We start from the raw sequence: 21,770 nt of genomic DNA on the forward strand, positions 1-21,770 counted from the left end.
TCTACTGCTGAGAGATCCCAAGTGGTGCTCCTCCTAGCTGTGAATACCCCAAGACATCGGGGTCACCATGCGCACCAGGTGAGTTTGCAGTCAAGCTGTCGAGTTCGTCTAAGGTGACGCCCTCATTATCTGGAACGAACGTACTCGAAACAAACCCTGTGTAACATATAAATGTAAACCAACATATGTTGCGTGGTAAAGTAGTGAGTGTATTAAGAGAGTGTTTTGTATCAGGTCGAAAGGACGAAGAAGGTCCGGCGCCCGCATCGGGGTAGAATCCTACGCATAAAATGCAGATGTTAGCGTACGCTCGTGTCTTTCATCATGACATGTAGAAACCAAAATACGAAACATAAACTAACCTGTGTAGGCCGGTATCTGTGGCCCCGGTACCATCCCTAGATACGGTCCGCTGTAGCGAAAATGACCTCTCATGCCATATTTCAATATAATGTTTTGGTGATTGATATAGACAACACAACACTTGGACTAATATGATTGTTAAGATGACCATTCTCAGGCTTTTTAGGTTCAAGTGATGACAAAGAGAAGATAGACGTAGTTAGGCCCGAAGGGCCGCCCCTACGGGGGTTCCGCCCCTCGCGGGTCTCAGGGCAGCGCCCTGAAACCTCTTCGGTCCAAAGGATTCGAAGATTGAAGAGACCGTGAAGAAACCAAGTCAAAACAATCAAGACAGAGATATTTTAGTATCACCGGTTGAACCGACGCTAAGAAAATTATATACGTCGGTGCATTGACTTGGAGTACGTCTGGGAGTTTTGGTAACACCGGTTGAACCGACACCAGGAAAGTTGAATACGTCGGTACAATGAACTCAGCAGCTGAGGCAAAATCTATACACCGGATGAACTGACGCTAGATATTGGTGAACGTCGGTGCGGTGTCCAGAGAGTTAGTTTTTCAGCAACTACACTCACCGGTTAAACCGACGCTGCATCGGTTAATTACGTCGGTCAATTGAGGTAGCCGTTGAAGTATAACGGCTAGTTGGAAAATGCACTCACCGGTTAAACCGGTGATGACAAAAATGGGAGCATCGGTTTAACCGGTGATAGCACTTTTTGTCAGCCTTTTTCAACGGCTAGTTTGGGGTGGATGGGCTATATATATGCCACCCCACGGCTCATTTGAGAGTGCTGGAGACCAAGGAAGTATACAAGAGCCAAAGATCATCTCCAACCACCTTAGAGCTTCATTGTACATCATATAGGCTTAAGCACACTTGTGAGAGTGCTTAGTGCTTGTATTAGGGATTAGTTCTTGTGAGAGCTCCCTTGAGAGAAGTCTTGCTGCGGCAAGCAACTTGTGATCCGTCGTGTGACCCTCCGACTTGGTGTGGAGTGGCAACGACACTTTGTGCGGGGGAAGAGGAGACCCCCTCCTTGGTGGAGAAGCTCCGTAGTGGATTTCGGCCGGGTGACCGAGAGAGACGGTGGCGGTGCACGAGACTCGGTGTCTTGTGGGCACTTGCCTTTGCTTGCCGGCATCGCCTTGGTGGCAGTAGTGCAAGACGGTGATCGGAAGAGCCTCGGTGTCCCGTGGATGTAGGCGTTTGTGCCGAACCACGTTACATGACCGTGTCTACTCGGGAGTTTGCATCCCTCTTGTACTTACCTCTTTACTTACCATATTATGTTTCCGCATTTACTTTATCTTGCGTGCCTTTACTTTCCTAGTTAGTTTGTTTAGGATTGGCTATAGGTTGCAAGTATTTTGGGGTAAGTAGAGAGTAGCAAAGATAAACCTTAGTCATAACTAGCATGTATAGAACGTGTTAGATTTATCTTATGCAAGTAGTTTGAGCCCTAGGTTAAAAAGCGATTAGCGACCCTATTCACCCCCTCTCACTCTAGGATCGGACACCCCGGTGATCCTTACATCCGCCAACTGGGGGTGTCCCTCTAAACATTCCAGTATGGCCGAACGCAGTTGTGACACCTCAGGTGTCAGTACATTTAAATACAATCAATGTACCTTAGTTAAAGTTAAAAGAAAAATTTGGAAATTTAATTCAAAAAGAAAGGGTCAAATAAAGGACAAATTATACAAAAGAAATTAAAGGAGACAAAGAAAAGAGTGAAAATCTACTCAAAATTTAATTCAAAAATGTGCACAAAATTTTAGTTGGCTCATGAGAGGTGTTTCAATTGACATGTGCTCAATTGAACTTCAGCCAAAATCAAGTCAAAAAACTGAATAAAACTAAAGTCCTTTTGTGCAAATATGCAAATGTACAATAGTTCAAAATGTGAGTTTCAAATGAAAATTTGCGTAACACGAAAGTTGTAGATCTTGAAAAGTTATGCAAAAGTGGTATTCAACACTTTTCCATTTGAGCCCTCCAAGTAGGAGAAAATTTTTGTTTACCGAAAGGTCCCTGGAATATCAGAAATCCCAAATAGGCCCTCACCTTCACCTCTCTCTCCCGGTGCTCTGTTTTCCCGCCGCCCGCCGTACGCCGCCGGTGGACTTCGTCCATCGTGCGCCCGCGGCCAAATGGACCCGGGGAAACCTCTCAGCGCCACTTGGCCCGCCCGTTGGCACCTCCTCGTGCGCACACGCATCTCAGACGCCTCCCCGAGCCGCCACGACACCCCGGCCGGCGCAGCGCCGCTGCCTCCTCCGCTCGCTCGCCGTTGAGTCGCCCAGGGCCAAATCGATCGCCCCCAGACGCCCCATCCCTCACCCAGGAGCCCCTTGGCCTATAAAGACCCCCAGAACTCCACCGTCGCGCCCCTTCTCCTCCTTCTTCCTCCTCCCGCCACTCCGCCATGGCCGCCGAGATCCAGCTCGCGCGGACCGGCTAACCCAGCCCTACATTGCCCCCTCCGACCACCGCAGCAGCTTCGCCACCTCCTAGTTAAGCTCCACGCGCGCGGAATCGAACCCAAACCTACTCCCGACGCCGTTCCCCTTTTTGCGCCGCCGCCGGCGAGCTCAGGCTCACCGCGGACCGGCCAGCTCCGAGGGAGATCGAGCACGACAGCTACCCCAGAAGCATCCACAAGCTCACGCGGTGCTCGTGCGTGCCCTGTTCCCCTACCCCGAGCTCTCCTTCACCTCCAGCGCCGACGAACCGAACAACCACCCCGCCATTGACGTCGACGAGCTCGAACCCGTGCACCAAACACTCGAATGTCGACCAGGGTAGGTGTTCCTCGATCCCTTCTCTCCCACGCGCCTCCCCGTGGCAGCCCCGGTAAGCTCTGCACCGCAGAACACCACCGGCAAGATGCCACGGCGGAGAAGGCCGGCGAAGGACCCGGTTGTAAATTCTTTTTTTTGTTCAAGGGTGTTTCTGCAAGTATTCCAGTGTATATCAGTGAACTTCTAAAATACGAAACAAATCACAGAAAAATCAGAAAAATGTAAACTCAACTGATCTGGAATCCTTGTGACAAAATCTACAAATTTTGTAACAGTCTCATCTGCAGAAACCCAACCAATTTTAATCGGGGAAAAAGAATAAGAAAACCACCTTATGCATGTTCATGAAGTTCTGCTCGTCAAATGACCTTGATTTTTGGATATGTTATCACTAATGGAATGTTAAGATCACCTTAAAAAGATGGCACCCAAGAAAAACAGTTATCATATTGGAACAATCAAGATTCTCTAATCTGTTGTTAGATTTCTCGATTTAATTCTGGAAAATATGCACATTAACTTCTCTGAAATTTTTACTGCATGCATGTCCCACTGAATCCCTGCAAATCCATAAATTTCAGATTTATTAGAGTTCAATTGCTATATACCATGATTTATGCTTGTTTAATCAACTTAATTCTTCATATATAGTTATTATGCTCATAAAAATCTATATTTATTTCTGGAGTCTCTATTTAGCTCTGTGTTCATGTCTAAAAATTTTGAGCTACAGTTATTGAGTTTTGCTTTGCTGAATAATCATGCTTAGCATCTTAGGGCTAGATTTACTATTTTTGTTCTGAGTAATCTACAATGTTTCTGATCATGATTTTTGGGCATGATCTTGTTTAGAGTATTTTCTACCTGTAATAAAAATTTCATATGTAGTACTGGTTAAATGCACCTTGAGAAATTTATGCTAACTCATGCTAAGTTAACTGCATAACCAAGTTATCATGTTGAGTTAAATCTTGAAAAAATTTCTGGAGTATGTTTAGCTCATGAATAGTCTCTGGTAAAAATTTGAGAACCAAATCCTTAGTAAAACTTTCTGTAGAATTAATCTTTGTTAATGGCTTGTTGTTTTTATTCTTTTTATCACCTCTGCTGTATAAGTGTATAAAATCTGGAAAAATCTCAGTGCTGAGTAATCCATAACCCATGTTGAACATTCTGTACAAAAAGATGAAGCAACTAGAGTAATCCATTTGCATGAATAGTTATAGTTTTTGCTCTATGGTAGATGCTGAAATTTATACCATGAATGTTCAAGTTTGGATCTGAGTTACTTTAGTGTTTCATCACTAGCTCATTAGTAGTTGTGTTGTTAAGAAATAATGAAAGCATGCGATGTGTTGAAATTAAAAATGGAAACCAAAACCCCCACTCATTCATGAAGAAATATAGTTATGCTGACTACTCTATAAACGACTGCCCATGAAATGAAAAGTGAAATCATCACTAAATTTAACTTGTTGAACTACAACTTTATCGTGAAGGAAAGAAATCATTATCCATGAGTAACTCATAATCTTGCATTGCATATAGAAACGGTTAATCTCGCGGACGGTGACTACGAACTGGTGCCCGCGGACTCTCGTGTGGATCAGGAGGTCAATCTGAATTGTGCTAACTTGTCTCAAGACCTAGGCCAAGCCACAGAAGCTTTTCTGCCTGACAGTGCCCAAGAAGGCAAGCCCCGGAGCATAATTCCACTATTTTCCGAATTATCTTTCAGCTATCTATTTATTAATGTATGGTAATAATTTGTTTTCTGCATTAAAGTTTTCAAGGCGTTGATCGAAAACCTTAGATACATGATCCCTAGGAACCTATGTTTGATACCGGATCTTTTTATCGACTAGTTGCCATGCTAAATAGGTACGGTAGAAGTCGAGTGGTTTCCTGCCTCTCGCGAGCAACTAGGAATTGTACTGACTTTAATTCCTGTTGATATGTAAGGACAACGGACGGGGTTGTGTAGTTGTGATACCCCGCTGGTATAGTCAAAATTTGGCTAAGGTCGCGGTGTGTGGCTCATTTCGTTAAGCGTTTGAAAATACTAGCCACATACCGAGAAATATGGTAATCGGAAAGATTAAGTACCTGATTGGACCGGCGAGTGGAACGATCTCGCACCCTCCTGGTAGAAGTAGGAATTATATTTTTGTCGCGACGTACGGGTGCAGAGTGGTCGGACTCTGTAGTCGGGGAGGGTGCCCCGGATCCACGGACTGGAAAGAAAAGGGAACTGTAGCGTGGGCGGGAGCGAAGTCGATCCCCATGCATGTGGTCTAGGTTCCCCTGGCCAGGTTGAAATTCGATTCGGAATCGTCCGCCTCTCACGGCATGAGATTGCTTAATGCTTTCGGCCACACAGAGTGACAAGTGAAACATGATGATGATGATAATCCTGCTGGATGATTAAATGGTTGCTCTACCATGTTTGTGTAGAGTTAGATGCAAATTTAGAATGGTTAATCCAACTAGAATCTGGCTAAGTAAAACCTGAAAGTAAGGATCAACTCTTAGCGGCATTTTGGGCAAACAAACCCCACAAACCAAAAAGCCTTGCATGTCTAGTTATCGGACTATGTTATATCCGGAGACGGGTCAGTCTTGCTGAGTATTAGTATACTCAGCCTTGCTTGTGGCACTATTTTCAGGTACTAACTTTGAAGATCTGTTTGCAAGTCTTACTTGGCCGTGTACTCTGCCTCCGGGTTGGTTTGTTGAGTGGGATGGCCCTTCAGCTGGTGCTAATCACCCTCCCGCTTTGTGACGCATTCTTACGGGCTTTATCGATGCGTCACGTTATGTCGCTAGTTATCTTTTACTGCTTCCGCTGACCGGTGAGACTTGAATAATTGAGTAGTTGGAACTCTGTAGTACTTTACTTCTCTGAACATGGTTTGTAATAAATTTTTCTTTCCGCTGCAATCACTCTGAGATGTATGAATTGTTTTGTGTTGTAATCTCTGGGCTCACCTTCGTGTGAGTGTTGTCTGCTGATCCTGGAATAGCGTGGCTTTTATCGAGGCTTCACTCGAGGAACTACCGGTGAGTGCCAATTTGGGTCAGAGTTGCTTAGCAACAAAGATCAGTGCACCCGGGCCCAGTAGTTTTGGGTGGTTCCGCCACAGCAGTAGGTGGATTCTATCTTGTTTGTGATATTAGTAAATATGTAGCAACACTTGATCTATTTTTAAAGAGATATCTACGTTACCTGCAGTTGTGTAGTACTGCGACGTTGGCCCGTGCACGGTCGCCGGACATGGGAACGACGACGAGGCCTGGGACGACCCGTTGCTGTCTTCATACTGCACACGGCTTCCCAAGTTGTGCAGTACTGAACGCAACTGGTCACGCTGCCTCGACCATGCCTCTGTCTGCTCAAACTGGGTCATTGGGGATCCGGCACGTACCCTCGTCAGGTAAGTCGAGCAGTCCATCTCCATCATGCTGCAAAGGCGAAACTGCATCCATTCAGTAAAGAAACAGCTAGAAACACATGAATTATCTTATGAATATTAATATATATATATATATATATATATTTATATATATGCAAATATGATCAAGAGACTCACCGCGCCAGCTAGTGCCTCCACGTGGTGCCGGGCATAGCCATCCTTAGGCCTCGCCTGGTGTGGCTGCGGGTGAGTGTCAAAATAAACCAGACGAGCCCGAGTCCGGGGTAAGTACCAGGTGAGGTAAGCCCTAAAGGAGCTGTTTGTGTGTGGTCCTGTTGGATGGACCAAGTGCTCGTCTGCATGTTCCCATTGGTCCACCGACAGCTGCATCTTGGTGAGCCAATCATCAGAGCACGGCAAGCCACTCTTTGACAACCTACAAAAGTGGACCACGAAGAATCGTTAGATTCGACACGAATGTATGAGCCAAGTTCATTCATAATAACCTGTGGTCCTGGCGACTGACACGCTCCAACGCGGTGGGCACCGGAAACTCCTGGCGCTGCCCAAACTGTCTCCTGACTCTCCAGGGGCAATATGCCTCAACCGCGATGTAGTAAACCAGGACGGCTGTAGTAAGCCACAGGCTCGCATTCGCGGAGCAGTGTGAAGACAGGCCTGCTGGTGCACGGGTAGCCACAGCGTCTGGGCTGTAAGGCTCCCAGACAACGTCCTCGGGCGTCAGCATGTCGAGCTCCAAAACAAACTCAGGATATGCGCATCTAACCTGCGCATGTGCCCAGGACCTCTGCCGTTCGAATAAGTAAAATTAAAAGTGCGCTAATGCATCGTGTAACAATGAATAACAAAATTAGATTTGTTGCGAACGTACCTGACGCCAGATCCATTGAGTTCCCATAGTGGGCCTGTCGTCCTCCTCGTCGCCGTACATGACCTCATGGTAAGGCTCGTGGCTGACGATGGGCCGACCAACGGCTAGCCTCTCGTACGACCAAAGTTGCAGCAGTAGTGGGACCCCGCCAGGATAGCGTTCCCATGTGTCTTCCTGCAGCCATCGCAGAGTCCACGGTAAATGGCTGCAAGTACCACCTCACCCCAGTTGTACGGCGGTACGTCCTCGTCCCCATCCGTAATCTCCCGTGCATACGGAAGGAGAATCCTATCGATCGAGTTGCCATGAGTGTTGTTGAACATGATGTAACCAAACAACCAAAGCAGGTACGCCTCCAGCGATCTGGTCACACTGTACTCGTCGGCATCTGCAGGCAACAGGGTAGGATGCATAAACAATTAAGATTAATGGTTTCAACTGACAATGCAACATGTGAATTGTAACAATTAAACTTAAATATGCAATGAATACGTACTGTAAACTGTAGGAACCAGGTCTTCGAAGGACCTGCTGCTCGCGGGTGTGGGTTGATCGGACCTGCTTCTTCCACGCGGTCAACCGGGGCAAAACGGGCCTCCAGGTCATCCTTCCACGAGGCCGCCACCACACGCGGACCTACAGTCTCCCCGACGATAGGGAGGCCGAGGAGGTAGGTCACGTCCTGCAGCGTAGGAGTCATCTCCCCACACGGGAGGTGGAACGTGTGTGTCTCCGGCCTCCATCTGTCAACGAGCGCTGTCAGGAGGGATCGGTCGAGCTGAATTGTCCCACCCTCGACAAGACGGCCCAGAGTCAGTAGACCGGACTCACGTAACCTGCATGAAACAAAATTGTCGAAACAAAGGAATACCGACGAATACATAAGTGATAAATAATAATATTTCATTACATACCTGTCAACCCAATCGTGGTGTATGGAGATCGCCTCTCCAGGTGGACGAGGACGTAGCACCTCTAGGGCTCGGTGCTCAACTGCTGCAAAGAAAGACCTGTGGCTCGAGTCGATAACTGGGTTTAGCAAGGAGTCCATCTTCATACCTGCATTCAAAAATATATGAGAACACATAGGTACATATATGTTCCATATAAACTGGATGCACGATATTTATACATTACAGATAGGTTCGATACAAACTGGATGCACGATTACTACATATTACAGATAGGTTCGATACAAACTGGACGCACGATTGCTACATATTACAGATAGGTTCGATACAAACTGGACGCATGATATTTATACATTACATATATGTTCCATACAAACTGGACGCACGATTACTACATATTACAGATATGTTCGATACAAACTCCACGCAAGATTAGTATATAGGTACAAACTGCATACTGGTGGATCATGACACCGAGTGTCTTCCACGAGCAATTCTTGCCGATGGTCGTTTGAACGTAGGAGGTGCTCCATCTCTGGGATTTCCGAAAGGACCGACGTCAGCAGCATCGTGAAGTGCATTCTGAGGACACTTCTTGTAGTTGTGACCCAATGCTCCACATTGGCTGCAACGCTTTTGTGCCTTGCTTGCTTCGGACTCGTCCATACCATTCCAAATACGACGTGTCTGACGGCGGCCTTTGCCTTTCTTAGTGGCTGGATCAGGAATAAACATCTTATCCTCATTATCCAGAATGAAAGGTCCCACTATTCCAATCCCGTATACCTCATGTCCCCATGTGGATACAGCTGCTTCCTTGCTGAAGTAAGGTGAAACAAATACTCCTGGCTACAACCTAGACTCTGCACATGCCGCAATAAGATGCAAGCATGGCAAATGCAATAACTTAGGCTTCATGCAGAAGCAGAAGGCTTTGCCATCTAGTGTAATCAAACTCTCCTGTACCACCCTATCTCTACGGATACCACGACCAGTTCTATCCTTGCATAGAACCTCAAATCTATACTCCATTGTACCTGTCGATATGACGTGGTGCAGTTTAGCCTTTTCAATCTTCTGTTGCATATATTGTGTCACTCTTGTGCAAAACTGAATTTGAGGGTTGCTGATGTTTATGCTTGCAGCCATGTAACGCTCTCTGAAATACTTCATGCACCCATATATGATGAACTCAACAATTCCCATAAGAGGAAAGGCACGACAAGAACGCATAACCATATTGAAACACTCTGCATGGTTCGTTGTCTGAATACCATACCGTATTCTGTTGGTATCATAAAGGAATGACCATTTCTCTTTAGGTGCACCTCGAATCCAGTGTGAAAATGGCTTCTCAATTGAATCCCTAGTCTCTGCAGCCTGACTCGTGTTTGTTCCTGATGCCCTTACCTTCACTAGCTCTGCAGTCAACTGATCAAGCATCTGCCATAATGCATTGAATTTTCTCTATTGATTTTGGGTGCACAACCTCTTAAACATGTTCTTAAGATCCTTGTTCTTGAAGTATAGAAGTTTGCACCCATATGCCTAATGTACCACCTGTTTTGGATATCGGGCCATAATGGAGGCGTTGTCGCAGTTCCACGTTGCAATTTCAGTATTGATTGTAGCAGACCTGCATGCCTATCACTAATAAGACACACATCTGGATGTGCACCAACAACATGAACCTTCACTCGTTCAAGGAACTAATACCAACTATCTAAGTTCTCATTCTCCACAAATGCAAATGCGAGCGGAACTATTTGGTTGTTGCAATCTACCCCGATTGCGGTGAGTATCTGACCTTTATACCTTCCAGTCAGAAATGTGCCATCAATACAGATTACCGGAAGACAACACTGAAATGCCCTAACACATTCACCTAGGCAAAAGAAGGCTCGTTGCAGAATGCTTTGCCCCCTAGTCACAGCTGGTATGAGGTATGTGTCATAAAAGCTTCCAGGATTTCTAGCAGCAACCTGAGATAACATACGAGGTAGGTTATCATATGATGCCTCGTATGTGCCGAACCGCATCTCGAACACCCTTTGTTTAGCCCGCCATGCCTTCAAATAACTAATGGTGTACTGGTAAGTCTGCCTAATGTGTCGAACAATCATTTTTGGCTCATAATTTAGGTTGTCCATAATCAACCCATATATTTGGTTTGCAACAAAGTCGCATGATATATTGCGATGCGAAGGAAGAACTTCTGACAGTAAATAAGTGTGCTCTGTCACAATGGAACATTTTCAGTTCGACTTCCATTTTCCCTTTGAATGCATGTACTCGCCATGGACCTCCATAATTCACACACTTCACCTCATATTCTTTACTGCCAGACTTTACGACTCTAAATTCTCGTTTCAATGATATTGCCCATAGTCTCACAGCATCTTTTACGGCTTCAATGTTTGGATATGTTGCACCTTGCACTACCTCATTCCCTCTGTACTCCCACTCTTGATTTCGTACGTCTTCTACGACATGATTGCCAAAACCATGCTCATTCCACTCTTTTGGCAATGAGTACTGCTCGTCATCAGATGAGCCCTCATCTTCTTCTATCTCCATTGCGGTTTGGTCTTCTGCCTCCATCTCGTCCACAATGCTATGTATCCTCTCTCCCTCATCAGCAAGGCTCTGTGGTCCGATATTTTGGTTCTCTATCTCTTCTGACTCATCTTGCTCAATATAGTTGGTCTCTCTTCGAATACTCGGAGTTCCTTGATCTGCACCATGTTAGATTTCATTTTGTGTCTTCTCCCGGATTTGAACAAGAATGGTTAGAGGCCACCCACGCTCTAGAGCTGCTTGCATGTACTTCTGCCAGTCATCAGTGCTGTGTATTATCATCAATTCCCATAAATAACTTTCTACCTTCCAATTAACAAGAGACTGGACAGTCATCACATGTGTCTCCGGATCAACACGGAACCCATGCTGCAGCCACTTATATATGGAACCAAAACTCCTCTCCAGAGGTTTATCTATGGAGCTTGATGTGCACTTAAAGGCAGAAAGGTCTACTCCATTTGACACATACAAAACTTTGTAGTCACTAAAAAATACTTGAAACTGTATCTTGCTCGACATATCTGTATATCACGGAATAATTATCGAGTTATACTCTTTACTTCACTACCTTATTGAATAATCCGTAAAAACTAAGTATGAATTTCAACTACAACATATAAGTATTCATAACTACGTGATGACACTCAAATTCTATACTGCATATGCGAAATTCTATTCTAAATCGTAATTAATTTATAAACACGTCTCTAATAGTACTGCAATTGTAATAATAAACACGTAGTACTAATTTCCTAAACTAACTTACTACTACGTAACTAAAGTATCTTTAAACTCCTACTTAAATAGTTCTACTATAGCACTAATTAAATTAAATTACTCTACAATACCAATGGAAAAATACATATGTTAAATGTACTTACCTGCAGATCACAAGTGCGCAATCCGGCAGGGCTTCGCCGCTTCCCTTCTCCTCACCGCTCTCTTTTTTCTGGATTTTTGGTGTAATTTTTGGGCTCAAATGAGGAGGGAATGAGGGTCAAAGGCTTATATAGAGGGGGCACCCCTAGTCGCCCGAGGGGGGAGGGGGGGGCGATAGGCCCCCTGCGCGCTTGAGGGCAGGGCACCCCCAGTTGCCCGAGGGGGGGGGGGCGACAGGCCGCTCCTGTCGCCCGTGGGGGGGGTGACAGGCCCCCCCTGCACCCGCGCCCCCCGGCGAGAGACCTATTTGCAAATTGGAAGAAAAAAAAATTGCAAACAGGTCCTGTCGCCTCTTGGGTGGGCGACCGGGGTATATTTTCGAAATTTTTCGAAACGGACATATATTTTTGAAATTTTAATTTTTTTTAAATATAAAAAAGAAAAAATCGCCTTGAGTCGCGCGGTGGCCAATGTCATGCTGGGCTTGCTCTGGCCTGCGACGGCCTCGCTGCACCCCGTGTGGCCTGCTGGCCCCGTGTTGGGCCGCGCACCCCGCCTGGTCCGTGAAACTGCTTCTTACACAACGCACGTCATATGTTCTCGGACTGCTCTTTACAACTTTGAACTGTCTTTGCAAAGAGAGAGTCGACCAACGTTTTATAGCTTCCTTTATGTTGTCACTGTTGGCATACACCGAACCGATGCATACCTCATTTTGCCTGTACTCCCAAGGCACCGCTTCACCTTCATTTACACTTAATTTTGAAAAATCATAACCGGACCAGTTGTGTGGGACATGATAGTCTTCGTCATCATCATCATCATCATCATCCGAGGAGTCATCATTCATTGCATTGTGCTGTTCTTCACCCTCCCTCTGAAACTCTTCAACTATCTCTGGAATGTTTTTTCCCTTCATCAGCCTGACCAGTTGCTTGACGAGGTTCGTGTGCAGCATGTCTATCATCTTCTAAAATCTCGAGTTCACCACCTTCTTCATGAGATTCATGCATCGTCCCAGTTTCTTCCGATACTATATCTCCCTGGCCTTCATGATCCCCGCCCGCTTCAGTTATAAAACTAATCTTCTCGAATGCATGAACAAACAATACAAGCGGTAAGCCTCGGCTACTACTTATATTGACATAGTTTTTCCAGTTTTGCGTCCCTTCAAGCGGCAATAGCTCCCAAAATACTGGTTCCCTTCGACTGACCACTGCCATGACAGAGATCTCATATTCATCTCGACTAAGGCCGAAAACTTTAAATAGCCAATTGGATATTGAAATCCAAGTCCTCTCTCTAGTTCGGGGTATTTTTTTTTGTGATCGAGCTAAACTCTGACAAATCTACCCCTTCAGGACCATATCTAACTTCTCCTGACTCATAGAACACTTAAAAATACAAATCATCTGACATGCCTGCCAATATTTACGACAATAATTACTCTTCCTTAGAATTTAATCAACGCTAAAAAATAGTTCTGCTATTTTTACATCTATCTTAATTATTTCTCTAGCAATTTTTATTACTGACAACAATTTCTATTTTTCTGTAATATAATATTAATAAATAATATTTTTATGAGACAAATATGTCTGTTTGAACTCATTAATATTTTCAATTATATTCGTATGTAAACTAATATTTTCAATTACATGTTCTACGATTTTGTATCAAAATAACTTATTTTCAAATCACTAATATTTAATAAAACTATTTCTACAAATAAAACTATTTTCAAAATCACTAATATTTTTAATTCTAATCTACCAACTATTATTACTAAAATTAAATTTAAAAATGTACCTGCGATCCGAGTGGCGAGCGCCGCCTCGGTGCGGCGGCCGGGGAGCGCCGGCGAGCCGCGCCGCCGGCAAATCCCGGCGCGCGGGGGCCGGGCGTGCGCGCGGCCGGCGGGGCGGGTGGGCGGGCGGCGGCGCGGGGCAGCGCGCGGGCGGCGGCGTGGGAGGCGCGGGCGGGCGGCGGCGCTGGGGGATCGGGCGCGTGCGCTTTTAATACGCAGGAACTTACCGCCGGTTGAAACGGCGGTAGGTTTTTACCGCCGGATCATCCGGCGGTAGGTTCCTCCTACCGCCGTTTCAACCGGCGGTAAGGTCCGACCCACCCCGGCCCACGGCGGTACGATCCTAGGTAACAACCTTTCGCCGGATGAACCGGCAGGTGGGTGACTTTTTTGAAAAAAAATCACGACATATATTTTTGATAAATTGAATAAAAAAATATAAAAATAAAAAAAACTCGCCGCCGCTCGCCGTCTGGCTGTGCCGCATCGTACGTGCGCCTCGCGCCGCCGGTCGTTGCCGCATGCGCCGGCCGCCGCCGTCTGGCTGCTGGCCCGCGCGCGGACCGTGGCCCTGCGCTGCGCTGCCTGTTCTGTCCAATCAAGATTTCCTGCGACAAAAGAACAGTGGAGAAAAAGAACAGGAGAAGAGGGGACCGGCAAGAACAAGATCCAAATTCCAAACTCAAATTACTCCCTCAAATCACAACGATTCGAGATGAAAACTGAGCCACAGAAGCAAGACATAGTGGACTAACAGATCCATGAAAAATTTCGCGAAATAGTGGACTAAAACTTACAAATCGAAAATCACACGAAAATACACTAGAAAATCGCAGAAAAAGAAAAACGCGAAGAACAAGAGAAAGATCGCATAAATCACTCACAACTTGACGCCCGGAAGACAAAAGAAGGAAAGGGGCCTCCATTCCCATCAAAATCTTCAACAAACCCTTACACGAAAATCACAAGAAAAAAGGAAAATGAGGGGAGGGGAAGAGAGATAATCCTCCAACTAGTCATGCCTATCTATACAAGGTCTCTGGTGAAAGATGAAAATACCCATACATTAATAACTACGATAACTAACCACGTAGGGGTAAAATGGTCCATCCTTTTGTAGGAGCATCGGACGGACACGCTGGCATCACGACTTCGCTTCGTCTCGATGCAAACTTCACGATGGCACCACGTGCCCTCCGCCCGGATCTTGACCGCGTCAAGTCCGCCCACGGTTTTGAGGTCCAAACCGATCAAACCTGTCTCCTCCGGTTTTGAGGCCAAACCGGTCAAACCCTCTCGCACGCACGATATGACTAACTCTCCGGTTTTGAGGCCAAATCGGTCAAACCGCCGATGTCGACGTGTGTCCGACCTCTCGTCGAGCCTTAATGCCTTCGAGTCGTTCTCGCACGCCTGCCGCACGGGCCGTATACTTGACTCGCCATCGTCCTCGCCGACTTGGCCGACGCCGTCTTCATTACCATATACTCTTGTTCTTCCGTGCACCATGTGGACCGCCCATGACTCCACCCGGTCTCATCGGGTCCCTCGGTTCTAGCTTACTCGCTTTCATCCTTCACCGTCTTGGTCTCTCGGCATGAACCTTTCGCTTCACCGAGCCTACTCGCGTCCATCCTTCACCACGGTCCTTCAGTATGAATCTTACACTTGACCTTTACCTCGCGCCGTCGACAGCCATGCCGCATCCTACAATTGCACATCACGAGCCAAGAGATACATCAAATCCACACGATGTTGTCAATCACTCATCATCCAAGAGTGACCGCCATTAGTCCTCACTTTGGGTCATGCATCATATATGGACTGACTTTGTCAAGTGTGACAGTGCAGAAACAGTTAGAACAACACCTTTCTTACCATTTTTCCTAATCTATGCTGCTTGTATCCGATTTTATGCTGAGCAGCGATCTTGCAACATCCATTTTTCCCGTGTATGTTTAATCGGTTGCATCAAATGGAGAAATACGAATCGTGAAATCATGTGAATACTAGTTAGCTGTTTACTAATTAAATAGACTCTGAATGTAAGTAAACAGACTCCGAATGCAATTTTGTCCCCATAGATCTGTTAAGAAAGCATGTAGTATTACTTTTGTGCCAAGAGTCTATTTTACTAGCTGAAAGGTCATGAATTCAGGATGATGGGTGCCAAGAGATATCTGAGGAAGATGTGATTGAGATATCATGGTATGAATAATTTATACCTACAAAGGTATTGTGGCATCTGTGAATTTCTGATTCATTAGTAACTGCTACATAGGGATGATTGATGCCTGGATGGTAATGTTATTACTACCAAATGACGCCACTACGGTCTGTTTGCAATCAACATTGCATTAGCTTAGCACACATCAATATTCTGAATTATTGTGCAACGTTGAGCACTTGAGCAAGGCTATATCTTTTACGGTAGAGGTATATGTTAATGTAGCTAATGAATTACCCAGTATTAATTGGGAGACTGGGCATGGCATTTCACTCGCTGCATAATTCTATTTAGCATTCTTGAATGTAAGAAGCATATATATCAAGCCTAGTCAGAATCAGAAACTGGCTGTTGGAAGTCTTGAATACAAGAAACTCATTGAAGAAAACCTGGTCAGTGTTGTGTTATCTCCCTTGTTTGCTTGCTTACTTGTCTGTTAACAACTTCGAGCACCAATTTTGCTGCGCATTTTTCAGGGAATATCCTGCCTGAATGAGCTTTGATGGAGGTGATGTGGGGCCTGAAGAACTGCACGTATCATTTGTGGTGCTTGTAGTTCTGCTGCCTAGGTGAAGTGATGAAGGGCGTGCTGACCGATTCATGTTTACAGCTGCGATAGGAAATTCGTGTTGCTGATGTTGAGCTTCATCGTTCATGAGATGGCGGCCTCTCCTGAAGAGATTTCTCATTTCTGTCCTCAGTCTCTCAGATCTCAACCGCAGCCCACAACAAGAAAGATTACAGTCTCGTATATGTCAGGGTTGTTGCCTCCAGAGAGCCTCGGAAAGCAGTCAATCTGAAGCATGATGCCGCAATGCATGGCCAGTCTGAAGTCTGAACCTGCAAAACAATGCTCTCGTCAGGTTCTGCATGTCTGACGGACTCTGACGCTGCAACTGCAATGCTCCAATATATGTACGAGACATTCTTTCTGGAGTCTGAACATGTGCAACTGCAAGTCTGCAACGCTCCAATGCACGAGAAAATCTATGCATCCCTTAAAGCAACCAGCGCTAATGGTGCACCCTCATATTTGCTCTAGCTTCGCCCGCGTCGTCCGATGAAATTCAGGTGCTGCTGTGCCAGTGCGTCGTGCTCCGGTGAGGAAGAAGCCCAGACGCGATCGATCGACCAGATGGCTGTCGCGTCCGTCGGTTCCGTATCAGTAACCGCCACTCGCCCACTCGCCGGAACGCTGCTGCGTCCTGCGCGTCGCTTGCTTCCGTCAACTCCAATCATGGACGGCGAGCCTGATCTCCACGACGGTCGATGAGGAAGAAGCAGCCAAACAGACCAGCATGGTATTACTTTGGCACACATCAATGCTCCTATTTACTCTGCAAACTTGAGCAGGGCTGTATCTTTTTACAGTTGAGCAAGGTCATATCTTTTGGCCTTCCAAATCTGAGCAAAAAAAAGAAAGAAAATCCTACTGCGAATGAAATCTAAGCAAAATTAAAAATTTTGTAGTTCACATCTCTGAAGCGGATTCCCACAAAAGCGAAAATAAACGAGGTGTTTGGTGGGATTATCGCTTTTTTTCACTGATAAGCGGATCGGAAACAAACAGGCCCCTAGTTGGGCTGGAGTCAAGTAAATCCATGATTTAAGCATTGGGAAAATAAATTCATTTAATGTGTTGGGCCGATCTTGCGCTGGGAACATTTTTTAACCCAATGAACTGCTGTGCAAGTGAGCCGGCGGGCTGAAATTGAGCCAGGCCTGGAACTCGCTAGGTCTTGGGGCTGGGCTTTTTATGCTCAGGTTGTTGTATGGTCATGGTAAGAACAGAATGGGTCATTTTCATGAGGCAAAATTTGCTAGAAGACATTATTTAGATGTGGTACTTGATAGAAGCCACTTAAAAAAAAAAACTCTTTTCCTTTGCCATGAGACATCCTTCAATCATGGTAATTTGTCACAAGACACTAAAGTCTATTGTTTATTCAGATTAATAGTAAAGGAACGTGAAATGACCAAAATACACCCGCTACCTACACAGTCGAATCAGCAATCCCACTCGTCACATCTCCACACAGGGGCTGACTCTAGGATTCTGAGTGACCCCGAGTGAACCACGCTTTAGGGGCCCCTTAGGCTAAATAATTTTTTTAACATGATAAAATAGATAATAATACTAATGACATATATAATTTTTGAAGAACAATGTCTATAATACAAACTAAAAAGTAGAAAAATAAAAGGAGTATGATTACCTCAAATAATAGCTAAACCCCATGACTCCATCAATAATTATATTTAAGTCCTTCACAAAAAAGCTCCTTCGGGCATTTCTTGATGCAAAATCATTAAGAATCATATCTAGATCAATGTTGTCCAAGATATCTTTCTCAATGCTGCACATTAATGTAAAGCACCCCTTTGTGATTCGGCCAATTGATCATCATATTTTCTCTTTTTTTCTTTTCTGATCACCTGCCAATTGTTTCTTGGGCAACATCTATGACCTAATTAGAAAAGAAAGTCATGGTCCCCACCTCGCTACCTTGCCGGAATTGGAAAGAACTAAATATCTAAGACACTAGATAAAATATATTAAATAAGAATTACCAATCACAATAAGGAAGAAAGGAACACCAACAGGAGCACCGAGCACCGAGCAGGCAAGCACAGCGCGGGGCAGGGCCGCAGGACCCTACAGGGCGGCGGCTGATGGGTGATGGCGTTCTCGCTTCTGGGCGTCTGGCGATTGGGCAGAACCGGAATCGGCGACGACGATTAGGGGCAGGGGCCAGGGGAGTGGGCAGAGTCGCGCGCACGGCGCCTGGTGCCCTCGTCTCGCGGTTGCGGAACCAGGGAGCCAGGGAGGGCGACGAGTACAGGGTACCATATATTAGTTGTTGGGCCCTCTCCTCCGTGGGCCCTCTGTTGTCACAGAATCGTGCCAAACACACTCGGATGCGTTAGAATGCGCGAACGTTCGTGAAAATAATCGACATCGATGAAGTGCTGGGTGGACCGGTCTGACCGGTTGCGCCGACCGGTCTGACCGGTGTGAAGCATGATGCCGCGTAGACCTAGAACAGCGAACTTGGAAGGGACCCCGTCAGAGCTCGTGGAACTAGGGTTGCTCTGAGATTGACAGGCCACTCAGAACGCCTTCAAATACCGTCGAGACGCAGGAAGAACAGCAAATTAGGGTTTGGAAAAGGCTAGGATTTGAGAGGTAAAAGAGTAATGCGATTTGTATTGATTTGATTGGGAATAACCTCAATCGGCCTTAGCCTTCATATATATAGGCCGGGAAAGACGTACCCCTTCACGAGTTGACTTACACAAGGAATTTTATCTCTAAATCTAAATCTACTCGGATTACAGGCGCATATTGGTCTGACCGGACGGCCTCGGTGCATGCTAAATTTGGCTATCAACAGATGCCCCTCTTGCTTTTTGGTGAGTTTTACAAGCCAAAAAGCAAGCATCATAATCTAGCCTATTTTACATGTATTACACAGAATGCACCCGCCTTAAAAATAATGCTAATGATGATGTCAAAATCGGCCATCTCCACCTTATGCATCTTGTCTTACGCTGGGGTAGTATTTCTTCAAGTATCTTCCATTGATTGCCTTGGGTAGACGATCTCCTTGCAGCGTCTCTATCATGTATGAATTCTCGCAGATAACCTTGATAATCTTATAAGGACCCTCCCAACTTGGTGACCATTTACCAAACTTATTACTCTTCATCCTAAGAGGCAAAATTGTCTTTTAAACTAGATCTCCAACCTGAAAAGATTTAACTTTTACTTTCTTGTTGTAAGCTCTAGCAACCCGTAGCTTTCTCAATCTTCTTTAGAGCCTTCAATCGCTTGTCGGTCACTTCATTAATATTATCCATCATCAAATTGTATTAATCAACAGTGGAAATATCATTTTGTTTAGCCAATCTATAAGCGTCCAGATTTATCTCAACAGGTAAAACGGCCTTTTGACCGTACACAAGCTCAAAAGGAATAACCTTAGTAGCACCATGACGAGATATACGATGAGCACATAATGCTTTGGATAATATTTCATGCCACCTCTTAGGATTTCTTCTATTTTCTTCTTGATAAGCTTGATTAATATCTTATTACTTGACTGAGCCTAACCATTAGCATGAGCATAAGAGATGAATTGAGTAATTTAATTTTGTAAGATTCGATGAATGCACACATCTCCTTTGATAGAAATAAAGAACCTTGATCTGTTGTCGATGAATGCACGCATCTCCTTTGATAGAAATAAAGAACCTTGATCTGTTATCAAAGTTTGAGGAATACCGGATCTATGAATAATATGCTCAGTTATAAACTCAATCACCTCTCTATTAGTCACATTCTTCAAAGGAGGATTGATCTGCCCAATAAAATCTAACCCCCTGCCTTGGAATAGCCATGGTTTAATAATAGGATGCATTAATGTAGCAGGCACCAATTGCAAATCACGAAGCCGCTGACATTCTTCACATCCTCTATAATATCTAAAACAATCCGATATCATGGAAGGCTAATAAAAATCGGCTCTCCTAAGCAACAATTTCATTTTAGGAGCTGATTGATGATTACCACAAATGCCTTCATAAACCTCACCCATAGCAACTCTGGCATGATCCGAGTCTAAATATTTGAGAAGTAAATTTTCAGCGGTCCGACGATAAAGCTCATCATCAATCAAAATATATTTAAATGCTGCACGCAGAAATTCCTCTCCGCACCACGACCAGGATCATTAAGATAGGAGATTATAGGAATTTTCCAATCTCGATCTTCAGCTTTAATGATTAAATCACCTTTTGCAGCCGAATCAGTGCTTTCGGCCGTCTAGGCGGTCAAACTGGTCTCGAGACCGGTCACACCAGTCTAGGCGGTCAGACCGGTTGTTGTGACCGGTTGGACCAGTTCGTACAGAACCTGTAACTCGGCTTTGATTTGCATTGGTTTTCTAATGTTGAAGTTTTTCCTTTCGACCTTATAACCAGATGCTTGCTGAGCCAAAGCGTTAGCCTGTCCATTCTCTTTCCTTGGTAAATGTTTTATTACAAATTCATCAAAGAAAGCAATAATATCAAGCCATTTATCAGGATATGCATTTAAAGAACCGTTATAACATTGGCATACCTTGGATACTTGCTGCACTAAGAGAAGCGAATCACCAAAAGCTTCAACATGCTTCACACCCATGGATTGCAAATTTTTCAAGACAAATAGAAGTGCTTCATACTTAACTTGGTTATTCGTACAATATTCTTCCAATCGGTTTGAGAACTCAAAAATAGCACCGTTCGGAGAAATAAGAACAACACCAGTCCCTCTTCCATCATCACAAACGGATCCATCAAAATATAACTTCCACGGTGTGCAAGTAATATAGCCGATTTCTACATCTTGCTCATCGCTAATTCGATATTCACCAATAAAGTCTGCTACAATTTGGCCTTTTATAGATTTCAAAGGTTCACAAGCCAAATCGTATTCCACTAAAGCATATGCCCACTTACCGATTCTACCACTCAAAATCGGCCTTTGCAACATATGTTTGATCACATCAGTTTGATATACTACTATGCAAGTACAAGACAGTAGATAATACCTCAATTTGGTACAAGCATAATAGTGAGACAAAAATAACTTTTCCATAAAAGTATACCTTGTCTCCGCATCAATAAGTCGTCGGCTTATATAAGTGATGATATATTCTTTTCCTTCGGTTTCTTGAGTCAAAACTGCCCCAATAACTATAGGGATATGGGCAGCTAAAACCAAAATTTTTACCCCCATAAATCAGGAACTACTGCTGTTATAGGTCACGAGTTTACCACTAGACGCGCGGGTGCAGAACTTCTGAAGTGCGTCGTTGTAGTGCAGATGAAAGCCGGCAGTACAGCTGCG

Source organism: Panicum virgatum, chromosome 8N (genome assembly GCF_016808335.1).
Source record: "Panicum virgatum strain AP13 chromosome 8N, P.virgatum_v5, whole genome shotgun sequence".
In the NCBI taxonomy this organism is placed as follows: Eukaryota; Viridiplantae; Streptophyta; class Magnoliopsida; order Poales; family Poaceae; genus Panicum; species Panicum virgatum.